The sequence below is a fragment of the Uloborus diversus genome, chromosome 4, assembly GCF_026930045.1.
Source record: "Uloborus diversus isolate 005 chromosome 4, Udiv.v.3.1, whole genome shotgun sequence".
In the NCBI taxonomy this organism is placed as follows: domain Eukaryota; kingdom Metazoa; phylum Arthropoda; class Arachnida; order Araneae; family Uloboridae; genus Uloborus; species Uloborus diversus.
Window position 1 is genome coordinate 163,115,894 of NC_072734.1, and position 15,043 is coordinate 163,130,936.

General features: G+C 34.8%; 1 long non-coding RNA gene across 1 annotated transcript; it reads right to left on the reverse strand.

Annotated features, from left to right (window-relative positions):
- On the reverse strand, positions 1–7,307 carry LOC129221381 (uncharacterized). Its single transcript, XR_008580506.1, has 3 exons — positions 7,222–7,307; positions 5,061–5,290; positions 1–125 (listed from the first exon to the last, which is right to left on the reverse strand). It is a non-coding gene; the product is annotated as an uncharacterized LOC129221381 (long non-coding RNA).
- Between the last annotated feature and the right edge of the window lie 7,736 nt (positions 7,308–15,043).

Below are 15,043 nucleotides of genomic sequence, written 5' to 3' on the forward strand. Positions count from 1 at the left end.
TTCAAATCTTCAATTTTTGAGGAGATATCCAGATAGAGCACAAGCATCTTCAAAACATACAACTGGTAACATCAACTGTTGGAGGGGTAGGGGTCCAGGAGCAGTACTTTTCAAAGAACTAAAACCTACAAAATATAGAATAAGTACAGTTAATACAAATAAACAAACTCGGGGGAAAAAAGGAAAAGTTCTAGGATAGTTCTTTAGAATTTATAAGCACATGCATTTTCAAAATATGTAACTGTATGACCAATAAATGCATTATCATTTAATGTTTTTCCAGACTAAAAATCGGAAAAGAAAAGATTAAAATATAATTACTACAGGAGCATATGAAAACAATACAATTGTTTGTATAGATATTTCAAAACAAATAAACAGATTGCATGGGCCCAGCAGTGTCACCATAATCAATTTTTTTTTCAACTTATAGCATCTAACAAAGTTTCCACAGATTGTAGAGCTGCCAGGGTTGGCTTTCTGCCGTCAGAAACTAGTTTTTGCCGTGCCAGTGGCAGAAACTGGTTATAACCGGTAAAAACCGGCAGAAACTGGTAAAAACCGGCAAAAACTTAAAAGCGTCTTTAATAACTAAAGTAATTATTAAATGATGTTTAAGTCAACTAAGAAATTAAACTTTATTTCATCATTTAAAAAAATAAAATCCTATGCTAGTGCCCTTAATTTAGTTCAGAAAGGGAACTTTTCATCAATTGCAGATGCCCGAAAAATTTGGATTAATATTAGAAAGGACGAGAAATAATTCGGGTGCTCAGGAAAGAGGAGTGACATACAGAATTAAACAGGCATTACTGATTGTAATTTGAATGCTTATGTAAGCTTCATCTAAATTGCTTGTGATTGAAATTATCGTGTGCTTCAAGAAGAAAGTGCCCGAATTTTACTTGCCAATATTATTGTACGATATTTTGCCCTTATGTCATAGCTTTGCAAAATAAATTGACCCTATTTCTCGAAACTTATTTTTCCAGTCAAATTTGTACCATTTTTATAGTTACTGCATGGTAGACCAGTTTAGAAAAATATGCACTAGATGAAAGTTTCACAAACATTGCTTGTTCCTTGGTGCATTGCCTCCTAGCTCTTCTGTAGCAAGACTATTCTAAAATTTCTTATTTGTGCACGTTAAATTGAGAAACTGTTTAGATTATAGAAAACACCTTTTCTAAGAGCCAACAGCAGAGTTAAGACAATGTCACATTTAAGCTTTAACTGAGAAGATATTGTAATTAAAGTATGCTTTGGGGTTTACAACTAATTATGTTTTTCCATGCATTTTCTATTGTATGTCAGTAATTAATTTTTTGTCATTTTGTGAGTTTTTGCCAGTTTCTGCCACAAATGTGGCAGAAAGTGGTTTTTGCCATGCCGGTTTTAACCGGTTTCTACCAGTGGTTTTAACCGCTTCGGCAGAAACTTGCCAACCCTGAGAGCTGCAGAGTAATAAATTATATAATTATGACTCAATACATCTTTTTCACCAGTACAAATATAACTGTTTTCAACAATATGTTTACATGCCAGAAACCGGAAGCAAGGCCCACATAGTATCCCTTCGACACCAGTCTTCATTTCTTCATCAAGATTTTTTTCCCTGGCTTGTTTATCACTCAATTTGATATTACAGTTACCCCTTGTTATATCGTGCTTTTCGGGGGACAAAGAAAAAGCACGTATTATCAGAAAGCGCGAAGTAACCAAGGTTATTAAAAATAGTCATCCATCCAACACATACATGTAAATTAGCATTCACTCTTTTTGACATGATTTTCAAAAGGTTTCGATATATTTCAAGAATTTACTATCGCACGTATTGAAGCTTATACAAGATTCAAATTTAAGTAAATTTTCAGCGTCAATATGAAATGGTGACTAAAGATGATCTTCATCAAGAGTGAGCATTCCAATACCCTCTTATTCCCAAGGGAATTTCTAATCCCTTCGATTTGCAGTAGAAAGGATGTGAAAAGTAAAAGTAACCAGATTGTTTAGAGAACTTTTTTGCCCGTCCAGAGCATTCTTCCTTTCTTTGATGCAAATCTTGATTTGTGGAACCAAGCACAAATCTTTTCTGTGCTAACAGGCAGTCAGAGAGGGTGTATGTTCTCTTCTACTTAGACCAGTATGACACCTGCCTGCTCTCTCAATCATTGTAAAGGTCTTGGTATCAATACAAAAGAAAACGTGAAGTAGTTTCCAAGCTATATCTTAAAATGAAATATACTGCATGTATGTACATTTAGATGACAAGAGTTGCCACTGCTTTTCCAGCGAATTCAGAAGTTATTAAATACAAACAAAAAACCTGACTGCGTAAAAACCAAAAAAACTAAAAAGAAAAATGCATAAGCCCAGTAGTTTAGAATGTTATTAAGTACTACTGAATAACTACACCATTGAAATAGTTTTATAACCGTACACAGGTAAGACAAATCATAAATTCAAAAGCAGAAGAGAAGGATCAACAGTGGGGGCCCATTTCTTTCTGATTCAAGGAATTCCGTAAAATTTGAATGGGCTCCGACTGTTGATCCTTCTCTTCTGCTTTTGAATTTATGATTAGTCTTATCTGTGTACAATTATAAAACTATTTCAATGGTGTAATTATTAGAAGTACTTAATAACATTCTTAACTACCGGGCTTATACATTTTTCTTTTTTATGCAGGTTTTTATGCAGTCGGGGTCTTTTTTTTTTAAATATTTCTTTTTTATTTTACACTTTTTAGTTAATTTTCATTGACTTAGATGATTATAAGAGGATACACTTCTCAATCTTGTCATTTTATTGAGAGAGTTTGTATCTTGAGGTTTATTAAGTAACTTGCGGTGGTCTAAACTACTGATAATTAGTCCCTCTAGGCAGGGCCCGATTAAAATATCGAGGGGTCCTAGGCCAAATGCTTTTTTGGGGGCCCCTGTATTCAAACTTTATAGCATTAGCCGTCGGCTGAATAAATTTTAGCAAGACTAAAGTAATTTCAGACATTTAGGGGCCCCTAAATATCGGGAGCCCCAAGCCCGGGCCTAGTTGGCCTATTCAGCAATCAAGTCCTGCTTCTAGGGGCCTAACTCGGCTTAAAGCTACATGTGCATGACCTTCAGCAAAAACAGCCTGTATAACTCATGCTGACGCGAGCTAGGAAACGTCGTCAGTCAAATCTATCTCGCAAAACTAAAAAAGGTAGACAAGAAAGTACATAACGCAAAACTCAGTCTCCAGAATCACGACAAAAACAAATGCAACATGTTAGAGATGAAAATCGAATTAGTAGACTTTCTTTCTTTTGGTGCTTATTGCACGGGTTTATTTTGATGAGGACTACAATCTGAGTGTCTTGCTCCTCCTTACGCATGATATATTTTTTATTTCAATAGATTACATATAAACAACACATGAAAGAATTTACATCAGAAAGAGGGGGAAGTACATGCGGAGCGAGGGTGGGAGTTGAACCCACCGCCTCAAGTGTGAGAAAAGCCAGATCGATAGAGTGTCAGATTCGGGGCCGGAGGGTCCCGAGTTCGAACTTCGATGGTCGAAGACCCACTGTCGTCATTAAAAGGGACTGGGCGAGGTTAAATAGGCTCGTGGTCTCAATGTCCTCCAAGTGAAACGATACCTCTGGGGGTGCTAGTACCAGGTAGCTATTAGCTCCTGGATTAGTTCTAAATTCTCATTAACTGTTCGATCCGGTGATGGTGCTGCCATCTATCGGTATAAAAAATAATGGAAGCAAGGCACTTAGTATGCAGTCCTCGACATAAATACAGTTGTGACTCGGAATCGGAAGTGTGAGAAAGAATCGCTTAGACCACTCGACCACTGAGGCGGGACCGCCGCGAATCTTAAGAGAGAAGGGAGGAAAACATGGACATGGGAACCGGTTCGCTTAACTAGATGGATGTCCATGTGGTAGAAAAGTGATTCCTTTTCAACCAACGATTGTCCGCCATTTTGTGGGCAAGTACTTCCCACTGCACATCCAATAAGCTTACTATGGGTTCGTTTTCCGCAATTTTTGCGAGATTTTCCATTTTAAAGTACCACTTTCAATGGAACATCTTATTTTTTGAAAAAAAAAAGTCTCAAAATAATTTTCTATTGGAAATTCACTATTGGAGGTAATTTCAGAACAGAAAATAGATTTTGCATCTTCCTAATTTGTAACTCATGTTTAATTCGGCTATTTGAAACATTAAAGTACATACCTTTCTCGTCGACGAAAAACTAATTTAGGGTTTTATGGATTCCGGGTTAGTCAGTTTGAATATCTAGAGGCCATTCATTGATTACCTAAGGATGATTTTGGCAACTTACCTACCCTTACATGGGGAGGGGGGGGGTCGAACGATTTTTCACCCCCTCCTTATCTTACGTAAAATTCCATTTCGATTTTCAAAATAATAAAATAACAAATCTTACATCGCTGGAATCGTTATTTTTTTAAAAAAACCTTTAAGTGTAAAAAAATATTTACTAAAAGGATTCTAGACTGAATGTTTTTCGATAAATATTTTATGTATACAATGAAATACTAATTAAAAATAAGACATGCAATACACAGTGCGATACTTTTATTATATTTTACACTATTCATTCTATGTAAAACAAGTAAAAACAGCTCATCCTTATACGTTTTTACCTTCCCGAAGGAAATAAAATATGATCCTTGCCAAACCACTTGACCGCACAATTTCTAATATAGAATAATATAGACTTGAAAATTGCCCCTTCTTTTTCTTATTATATTAGAGCAAAAAAAAAAAAAAAAAAAAAAAAGAAAAAATGCCTTGTTCATTTTTGCAATTTAAATAGTATTTTCGCATTTTTCAAAAAATGTGACCATAGTGGAAACCTTGATTGAGACCAGAACATTATAGGTGCTTTTCAGGCCTTGACACAAGCAGTTTTTTTGGGGAGACAATATTTTTTTCAGAAAATGAGTGAGAAAAAAAAAGAGCACACTGAATAGATCATATAAATGCATTTTAAACAACTTATAACAACAATTTTAAAATGACATGTAGATAACTTACCCTTGCCACCTTGTTCAACAAGACTCTTTCAATGGAAAGATATCAAGGAAATTTGTCAACCTTTTCTATCTTCAGATTGCTCAAATTGAGGGCAGTCCAGTCGATTCACAGGGAGACTGCAAAGAAGGAAATATGTAAAGCAGAAAGATACTGGGTTCAAAGCCCAGTTTTATAGGAAAAATACCCGCTTTGTAGAGGAACCATCGTTGAAGATGGGATGCTTAGGTTTTCTGCAAAAAAAAAAGGTGATTTAAAGAAAGAATATGATTAACATCAACTGCATGCATTGGGGACAATTAGTTATCTATTTCAAACTACTTTGACAAATTGTCAAATTTTCATCTTAGTAGTAACTACCCAGGGTTGGCTTTCTGCCGGCAGAAACTAGTTTTTGCCGTGCCAGTGGCAGAAACTGGTTGTATCCGGTAAAAACCGGCAGAAACTGGCAAAAACTTAAAAGCATCTTCAATTACTTAAGTGATTGCCAAATATTTGTTTAAGTAAACTAAAAAATGAAACTTCATTTCATCATTTAAAAAAAAATAAAATTCTATGCTAATGCCCTTGATTTAGTTCGAGAAGGGAACTTTTCATTTGCAGATGCTCATAATGTTTGGATTAATTTAACAAAGGACGAAAAATCATATAGGTGCTCAGGAAAGAGGAGCGACATACAAAATTAAAAGGCATTTCTGATTTTAATTTGCTCACTTATATGCTTCATCTAAATTGTTTGTGATCGAAATTATCACGTGCTTCAAGAAGAAAGTGCCAGAATTTTACTTGCCAATATTAACATAGATTTTGTACCTAATGTCACAGCTTTGCAAAACAAATTGGCCCTATTTCTCGAAACTTATTTTCCAGTCGAATTTCTTCCACTACCCCAGTTACTACATGGTGGACCAGTTAAAAAAAAAAAAAAAACAATAGATGAAAGTTTCAAACATTGCTTGTTCCTTCATGCATTGCCTTCTAGCTCTTCTGTTGCAGGAATATTCTAAAGTTTCTCATTTGTACATATTAGATTGAGAAACTGTTTAGATTTTAGAAATAACCTTTTCGAAGAAGCAACTGCAGGGTCCAAACAATGTAATATTTGATTTTAAATTGTGGTAATATAATTAAAATGTGCTTTGGTTAATAATTATTTTTTCCATACAATTCGTATTGCATGTCAATAATTCATTTATTTTTTATTTTGTGAGTTTTTGCCAGTTTCTGCCACAACTGTGGCAGAAAGTGGTTTTCGCCATGCCGGTTTAACCGGTTTCTACCAGTGGTTTTAACCGCCTCTGCAGAAACTTGCCAACCCTGTAGCTAACAGAATAGAGGCTCTATCCATTGAGGAATGCACTAGCCCAAAATACACCTTGTCATCATATAATTCCATAAATCAAATATTGTTTTTAAAATTATACAGATTATCAGGGGCTCTCAAAACCCCTGTCCCTTCTTAGATGGCAGGACGTTTTCACCCTAGGAAGATTTGAAATTATTACATGAAAACAAATCACTTGTTGACGATTTGCAAAGCAGAGGAGAAAACACAGCATTTAACTTACTTTTACCACATTAAAACATACTTAGCGTAAAAACGCATCGAGTTATATGCCTGTAGAATCGTAATGTCATGAATACAAGAAGTCATAAAATCCACCTCGGAAGATGCTCCATTTTGTTTGATATTAGTTTTCAATTTTACTAATTAGCCTGCTCAAAAATCTCTGCTGCAATGCTTGTAGCTAACATTACAAACAGACCGGCCCAATATAATAGTTAAAACAAAAATAACATACTTCGTATATAATTATACAAAACACAGTAAAACAACCATTTAGCCCGAACACCGTTGATGCAAAATTAAATATTACCTTACAAATATAATGTTTAATATTATGCACAAGCAAAAATAACCAGCGTACTTTGCATTGATCAGTCTACTTAAAATACAAAATTAATAATCTCAAATGCGAATGATAAGGTATTAAACGACTTAAATATTGGAATGAATACATTAAAGATTCAATATATATTTTCTAGCCAACAAGAAATATAAATAATACACAATAAATATCTACAAACTGAAACTATTATGGTTAATGATTGATCAATTTTAAAAAATAATGATACAAACGTCGGAAAATTCAAAACCACATACCTCCACCAAAAACCGCTCGAACGTAAAAAAAATGGCTTCCTTCCGGAAAAACATGAATACCCTGCCAATAATCTAATCGCCAGATATACAAGCCTAACGCCAAGTGCGCGGTTAGATCAAAAGGTGGACAATTTCTTTGGAGTGCCGCGGTTGACCTATTGTTCTCCGGTCAGGTTTTCCTCGAATGTGCAAACTCGTTACACGAAGGCGGAAAGCGGGAAGCGTATGCAAATTTCGTAACCCGTTCGGTGTTTTGACAGGGCGTCTGCTCCTGTTTGTTTATATTCGTTTCCGTTGAATCTTCTGTTATTTCCTACTATTTTTTTTTAATTGTTAAAGAATTGAAGTGTTTTCCGTAAATGTTGAAGGTTTATTTTTTAGAAAACATGTCTTGGATAGCGCTGATTTATTTTTTAATCTTTTTTGAGCCACGCTAAAAAATAGAAGTAAAAAATTCTAAATTTGCCAAACAGTGCTTTCCCGTGTTTCGCGGTAATGGTTTACCGCTGTTTTTTTTTTTTTAAATCTGTGCATATTCAATACATAACATGTGCACAATTAAGCCAGGCTAAAAAAATAATAGAAGATAATTCTGGGTTCATCGAACAAGCATTCCCTCCCGCCCCCCCCCCCCCCCCGCCTGAAATTCAAAGATTAAATTAAAAAATAGAATGGTGTATGTTCTATGCAAAGAAACATATATTTATTTGCTTATTTAATCAATTTCAAAAATAAGGTTTTTGGCTTGTGCAAATTATTCTCATACAGTGATGTTCCCATCTATTTTTCTGAGGGTATACTCCCAGTATTCCATTACGCACAATATTTGTATGCGATCAAATCGTTGCCTCAGAGCAACAGTAGGATATCTTAGTGTTATTTCGGGGATTAGATGTCTTAGTGTTGCTCTGAGGCAACGATATACATAATATGTCTTTATATGGAAATTTTTGAAACTTGAAGGTATATGCTATATGTCTAAAAAATATTTGAGAATATACGGCATACATGGAATATACCCTATGGGAACACCACTGTTCTCAGTGTGCAAAAGTTTTTCTTTCTGATAGCCGCTCGGAAAACAACAGTTGATAATTTTTGCTGTGTTATTGCTATTACATTTTCAGAACTCGATGAGGAGCATTTTTTCATTTAGTGATACAGTGAAACCTGTGTATGTTGACCCCTTTATTTTCTTGAAACATCATTAAAAAATGTTGAATTATATAATTCATAGTACAGCTCGAGTTCAATAATGAAAACTCTTAAGTATGGCCACCCCTTCTGTGTCCACATTTTCACTGAACGAAGGGGTGGCTTCTCGGAGAGGTTTCACTGTATAGTAAAATGCTTGTAGTGATGTATCAAAATGTATATTTTTTAGAACTGCTTTGCATGTTATTGTGGAATAATACTAACAGTGGTGTTCTGGTGAAAATATTTTTTCGGGGGGGGGGGGGGGAGGCTACATTTAACACATGTGCAAATCTACGTGTATGCAGGCCCGCACCAAGCCTGATCGGCGCCATCGTGCAAATGTCTTTTGAGCGCCTTTATGCATTAACGTTCGAGAAAATTCTAGTAAACTCCTAGGGTGAGGTTTTATAGACAAATGCAGTATTGAAAAAATGCGTTTGGCATTTATTTGATGTATCAAAAGGAAAGCAATGTATATATATATTTCATTTTGGAACACAGTGTACGTTTTTACCTTTGAGTAGGAGTTAGTTATCTCTTCATCTCGAAGTTGTTTCGAGTAAGGGTGATGTAAGGGAGGGGTGATCGGAATTGACTTTTGAATTATGGCTTTTTCTCTTGGAAACCTTGCATTGAGCTGTTGATAAAAAAAGATGGCCATTTTCAGTTAATCAAAGCATTTCCCCCCAACAATTAAAAAAAAACATCTTGGAATTTGATTGAAATAATTATTGCTTACTTTAGTCTGATAAGTACTTTTTTGAAAAATGGGAAATGGCTAATATGCAGCCGTTACAAGAATACGGAACCGTTACAAGAGGCATTGAATTTAATATCTAAAACAAATATGTAGTCCTTCCAAAGTTTTTTTTTTAATACACAACTAGCAAAAGAAATAAAGGGAGGGGGAGGGGAATTGAATAATTATGGTCAAGTCATTACTTTTCGGAACTAAAAAGTTAACCTAAATTATTTTCCGAAGTACATATTGTCCAACCATGGATTGCATGGAATTTTATACGTCCAGATAAGACGAACCTATGTGAATAAGGGGGGAAAAGTAAAAATTTGGTGCCCATATTCCGCTCATTTGAATGAGAATCTGCTTCTGCAAAAGCTGGCATCGATAAAAAATAATAGATTCGTCCATTTCTGGCTGTAAAACGGATGTTTGTCTTTCACAGTAAATGTTACGCACATCTAAATAATATACAAATGAGCAAACTATTTTTTATGTATGATAACATGAAGCAGAGGAATTACCACAAATTAAAAATCGCAAAAAGACGCCAAATTTTGCAAAGATCTGTTGTAAGTTATGGAGCTGTATAAGGAAAACTCCTTATGGGGCTTTCTCCCCCATAGGTAGACGAATACCCTCCTATGTGTATTCCTAAGCATTGCACAAGCTATGCACAGTGGCGTAACTAAGGTGGGGCGGAGGGGTTGGTCCGCCCCGGGCAGCATTTTGTTGGGGGGAGGGGGGTGGCAATTTCATGCTCTTGATGTGAAAAAAGTTCAACATTTGCCAATAGGGAAATCATGCTTCTGATCCATTACTGGAGGCAAAAAAAAAATTTTTTTCGTTATAATATGAAACTAGCACTTGATTTTAAGAAAGTTACTCAAAAACTACCTTATTAAAAAAAAAACTATTTTTTGAGGAAAGTTACAACAAGAGTAAGAAAAGAGGGGTCTGAAATGGTGGGCAATTAATTGCTCATGTTTGGGGTAGCATTATCTGTTTCAGAAATTGCTTTAATTTGTCACTTATTACAAAACTTTTATTCAGACCAGAATTAGTTTTATGTTTATCTTATAAAGTACTTACTCACAACTCAAATAATAACTGCGACTAATCTTACTGCTTTATATCAGTAAAATTCCTATAAACAGCGAGTTTCAAACTGAGACATTCATTAAAGCAGAAGGTTTTTAATTAGGGAATTGATTTCTAAGTAAACCTTTCACATTCAAATGGAAAGTAATGATTTTCGATGCAGAACTTTTCCTTCTCATGAATCAGTATGGTTAATCGAACTTATAGGGCTCATTAATCTTATCACCCTGTATCAGTGAAAAAGAAAACCACTCAAATTCTGTAATATAGCAGTATTGGATCTAGGAAAGCGGCAATTTCCGAGTTTTTCAACATTAAGGCAGGCACCCCAGCACGGATCCGAAAGGATGTCATTACCCCCCTTTGACAAGACCAAAGAAACCATAAAATTGCATACCTAGATCTTTAAATTAGGAAAATTTCCTGTGCAGAGCGTCGGCCTCTAAGCTCCTGCCTGGTGTCACCAAAAGGTTAAAATGCATTCTTAGGGCTAATTTAGAAATTTTTCCTGAATAGAGCATATTCTTTATTTTTCTTTGTAATTAAGTTCTTATTTTTCCTTTAAATACTTTTGACTGTTTCTCAACCAAAGGGCGGCAAATTGAGGAATTGCCCCGGGCGGCAGAAAATGTAGCAACGCCACTGCCTCTGCACAAGATTTGATAAACTGTATTTGTGTAAGGAACCCCCCCTCCCATGGTTGTTCACCGTGGGGTGAAACCCCTCATGTAAATTCTCAGGACCTTTGTGACAAATTTGGCAAAAATCTGGCCCTAATTGTGGATTTGTATAAGGACATAGCACACACAATCACTAACATACATCATATTTTGTTTAGATATATAGATTTTACTTTTATTGTTTATTTAACTTTTTCCATGATTTAATTGAAAAATAATCAGTTTAAATTTTGAAAGAAACCACAATTTAAAAGTTACCTGAAAAAATCCAGGTGCTCCTTTAAAAATCCAGTTGGGGTTTTTACAAATGCTAGTTTTACCGACCGCCTTGTCTGGTGGTCAAAGAAGTGACTATGGATGGGAAGTTACTGGGGGGTCATGACGCAGTCTGCACCATAGAAATGTTCAGAAGTGTATCTTTACGGTTTTTTTTGAGCAATCATGATTGCTTATTGCTTTCATTTGACTGTTTTGATGTCCTATGATTTTATTTTCCCACCAGCACCCTCTGCAGCATCACCGTCGACCGGCTCTTCACGATGCTGCTCCCCTAGCGAAAACCGTCTCCAGGTTGCATCCATGTCATACATACACAACTACACGCACACATAAATACCCATACACTCATGCGTGCACACAGACACCACGCACACACAGACAGACTATACACACACACCCATACACTCATGCCTGCACACAGACATATACACACTTGCACACATTCACACACATACCCACACTCATGCCTGGACACAAACACACACCCCTACATACACACTCGTGATTGCGAAAAACATAATTTGAATTCAAAATGTCAAAATTCAAATTATTATTATTATTTTTTTTCGACTCTCGCTACTTGCAAGACCAAAGGAATTGAATATAGAAACAACAAACACGAAGATAAATATTTTACCCTCAGCTAAAGTTGATTAGCAAAACCAGAGGTTTAATTGTGAAGGATGTGAGAGGAAAGTATTTTAAACATTGAAATTTTAGTCAGATGAAAGATGTTTATGGTTAGTTTTTATTCAATGATGGCAAGGGAAAAAAACCCTTGAAGATACCCCCTCCCGTATATAAACAGAAAAATATCAGATAAATATAGCTTAAAATGAACATGCGTAACATGCATTGAGATTGTTTTCCTTTCTTCCACCCACCTTTCACTCTAGTTTGGCACTCGCAAGTAATGCCTATCCTTTTCCAATGTTGATATAACTTTGGAAAGAAAGATATCGAACAAAATTTTTGCATTTAATATTCTTATTATGTACCCAACTAATGAATAATAACTTTCTTTTCAACTCCTGTTGAATGCTCATGAAAACCATTTATCAGGAAATTAAATAAAAAGTTGTAATTAACTTGTACACATTGTATTTAGTTTTATCATTATCATTAAATGTAAAATTTATACCTGTCTTTTTTTTCCGTAAACTCTGATTTTTAATAGAAGACCGCATAAACCGAAAACTATGGATGCACTGAATACTGAACATTCAGTTAAAATTCTATTCTCATCTTCAGCTGAATACTGAATATTTTGCCAAAATTTGTTGTTGTTTTAACATTAAGTACAATTGAGCAATGATTAAAAATAGGAGTGGAACAGAGCTTCAGCCCAGCCAAATCATGAACTGTTTCAGCACATAACAATTTGTCGTGAATATTTTTTTACAATAACTAGCACATAATATTATGTCCCATAATAAGTTACGCACAATTATGCCCAAGAATAAAACACAGTAAATATATAAGAATCCGTTGAACTATAAGCAGTCTCATAATTGAGAATACGTACTATACTTGGAAGTTGCTAAGAAACAAACTTCACAACATTTTTTGTTGATTATTATTTAAAGATTTCATTTGTTATGAAATGAAGCTATTACAATATTGCATAAAACATTGTTTAAACACTTTTAGCTACTAATGAAAACAATAATGTCTAAATTTTTATTACATACTAGGTGTAAGTAATATCACAAAGTATTTGTATGATAAACAATCACAATGATACTTACTTGAAAAGGTTTTAGGAGTAACATTGAAAATCTAGTAAATCTTCTCATTGCCTCCATAAGCAGGAATAAAATTATAATATCTTCTTTTTGCCAGCAAGATAATTTTTATGACAGAATATACAGAAATGATCCTGCCGATAAGAATTACCCAGCTAATTCGTATAGATGCTCGCTGCAGTTCCTAGCATGTGTAAAATCGCTTTTTTTTTCCAGTGCATGATGGTCCTTCATAAAAAAAGAGGCTCATTTGTTTCTAGCGATTATCAACGATTTACGTAGTTGTTCAATTTCGAAGTTGCACTTTGAAATTTACTTCATCGAAATCAGTGCCGTAGACAAGAGACAAAGATGGCTACCTTTCCCCTGATTTTGGAAGGTTTATTGTTACTATAGAAACGAAAGCATGTGACATCAATAGCCAATCACTGCACGTCGGACTTCGCTTTTCTGACTTGGAGTTGTGGACGATCCACAACCCATTCCCGACGAAGTCAGGCAGGTTTTGGAGGCGCGAAAACTGGTTTTCGAGCTCAAAATGACGTCACATGTCCGAAAGCGGGAACCGTGTAAATCGGCACTAACTATTTTAATTTGCTCCACACATATTCTCCTATACTTTTTTAGCATTTGCATTAACTTACTCGGATCATCTCACGCAATTCAAACAAATTTCGTATTATTTCAGGTTGTAACTTACTGAGAGCTAATAAGCACGAAACTGCAATCCTTGGCTGGAATTGATTGAGCTAGAGATGTATTTCATGTAAGATGTATGTGTCGAGTATCATTCAAATTTATAATCTAAGATGGATTATAAATCCATCTTAGTATTAGTCTTATCTAGAATTAGTCCATCTTAGTATCCATCTTAGTCTAGTATTATGCAAATATTTAATCAACCAGGGGTTTTGTGATCCGAAATTTCAGAAAACGTTGAGTTGTCGTTTCCGAAAATTTTCGGCTTACATTCTAAAACTGAAATATTATTTTATAAGAAAACTGTTAAAATGATTTTTTATCAATGTTTTCGATGATTTTTGGAAGCATATTTGAAGAGCTTTTATTGTTTCAATTATGTTTGTTAGTATATTTGAAGAGTTTTTACGAGGGGAGGGGGTGTTGTTCGTAGTAGAAAATTTTTGTACGTAAGACTACGTTCTTGAACATGACCCCCTTAAAATGAAATCCTGTATCCGCCCCTGATTGGAACAATGAAGAGAAATGTATGAATTGTATTGCTCACTAGGGTGCCGTGAATGAATTTTAATTCTTCAAAGCGTGCCGTGAATGGGAAAAGTTTGGAACCCCCCCCCCCCGTAAGTTATGCATTGGATAAAAACAATAGCTTAAAACATTTGATTCCAATTGATTATTATTAAATAGTACTTGTTTTATGTAACTTGCGAATTTGTAGCTTTTTTTTACAAAGTAATCTATCTATATTAGGATTAGTTGTTTTATGTGCGTATCAATTAATCTTGAACAATGTTTTGACTCTGCTACATTAATAACAGAAAAAGTTCACAAACATATATTAAATCAAACTTACAGCTATCCGACAGCCGAATCGTGTAAAGTTGGAAAGTTATTGTTAGAACAATTTTTCTGACTGAAATATACAATTTGGATATCTTGCAGTTGAAGCAAGCTTCTTAAATTTGCTTTTCAATGATGTATAATGCTATATGTCAACTTGGATTTGGATTTTAGGTTCGTAATGTAGTGAAATCCCGTTACAAATAACGTCAAGGGACCGTAAATTTTGTTCGTTGTAACGGAATTCAAACAATGTATTGGATTTTGAATCGGGACCGAAAATTTATTTCGTTGTATTGGTATTCCTTGCAACGGAATTTCATTGTAATTAAGATCTTTCAAAGGTATTGGAAAAGGGTTTGAGAAAATACTAACCTTTTTTTATCATCTTGAAAATTATCAAACATAGTAAAGAATAAGCCCTACAAAATAAATATTAAATATTTGGTGAATTCCAGGAAAAAGGAGACACACACACACACACACACATATCACTTGAATTTTATAAAAGAAAATATTTGGTCACTTGCCATATATCATTT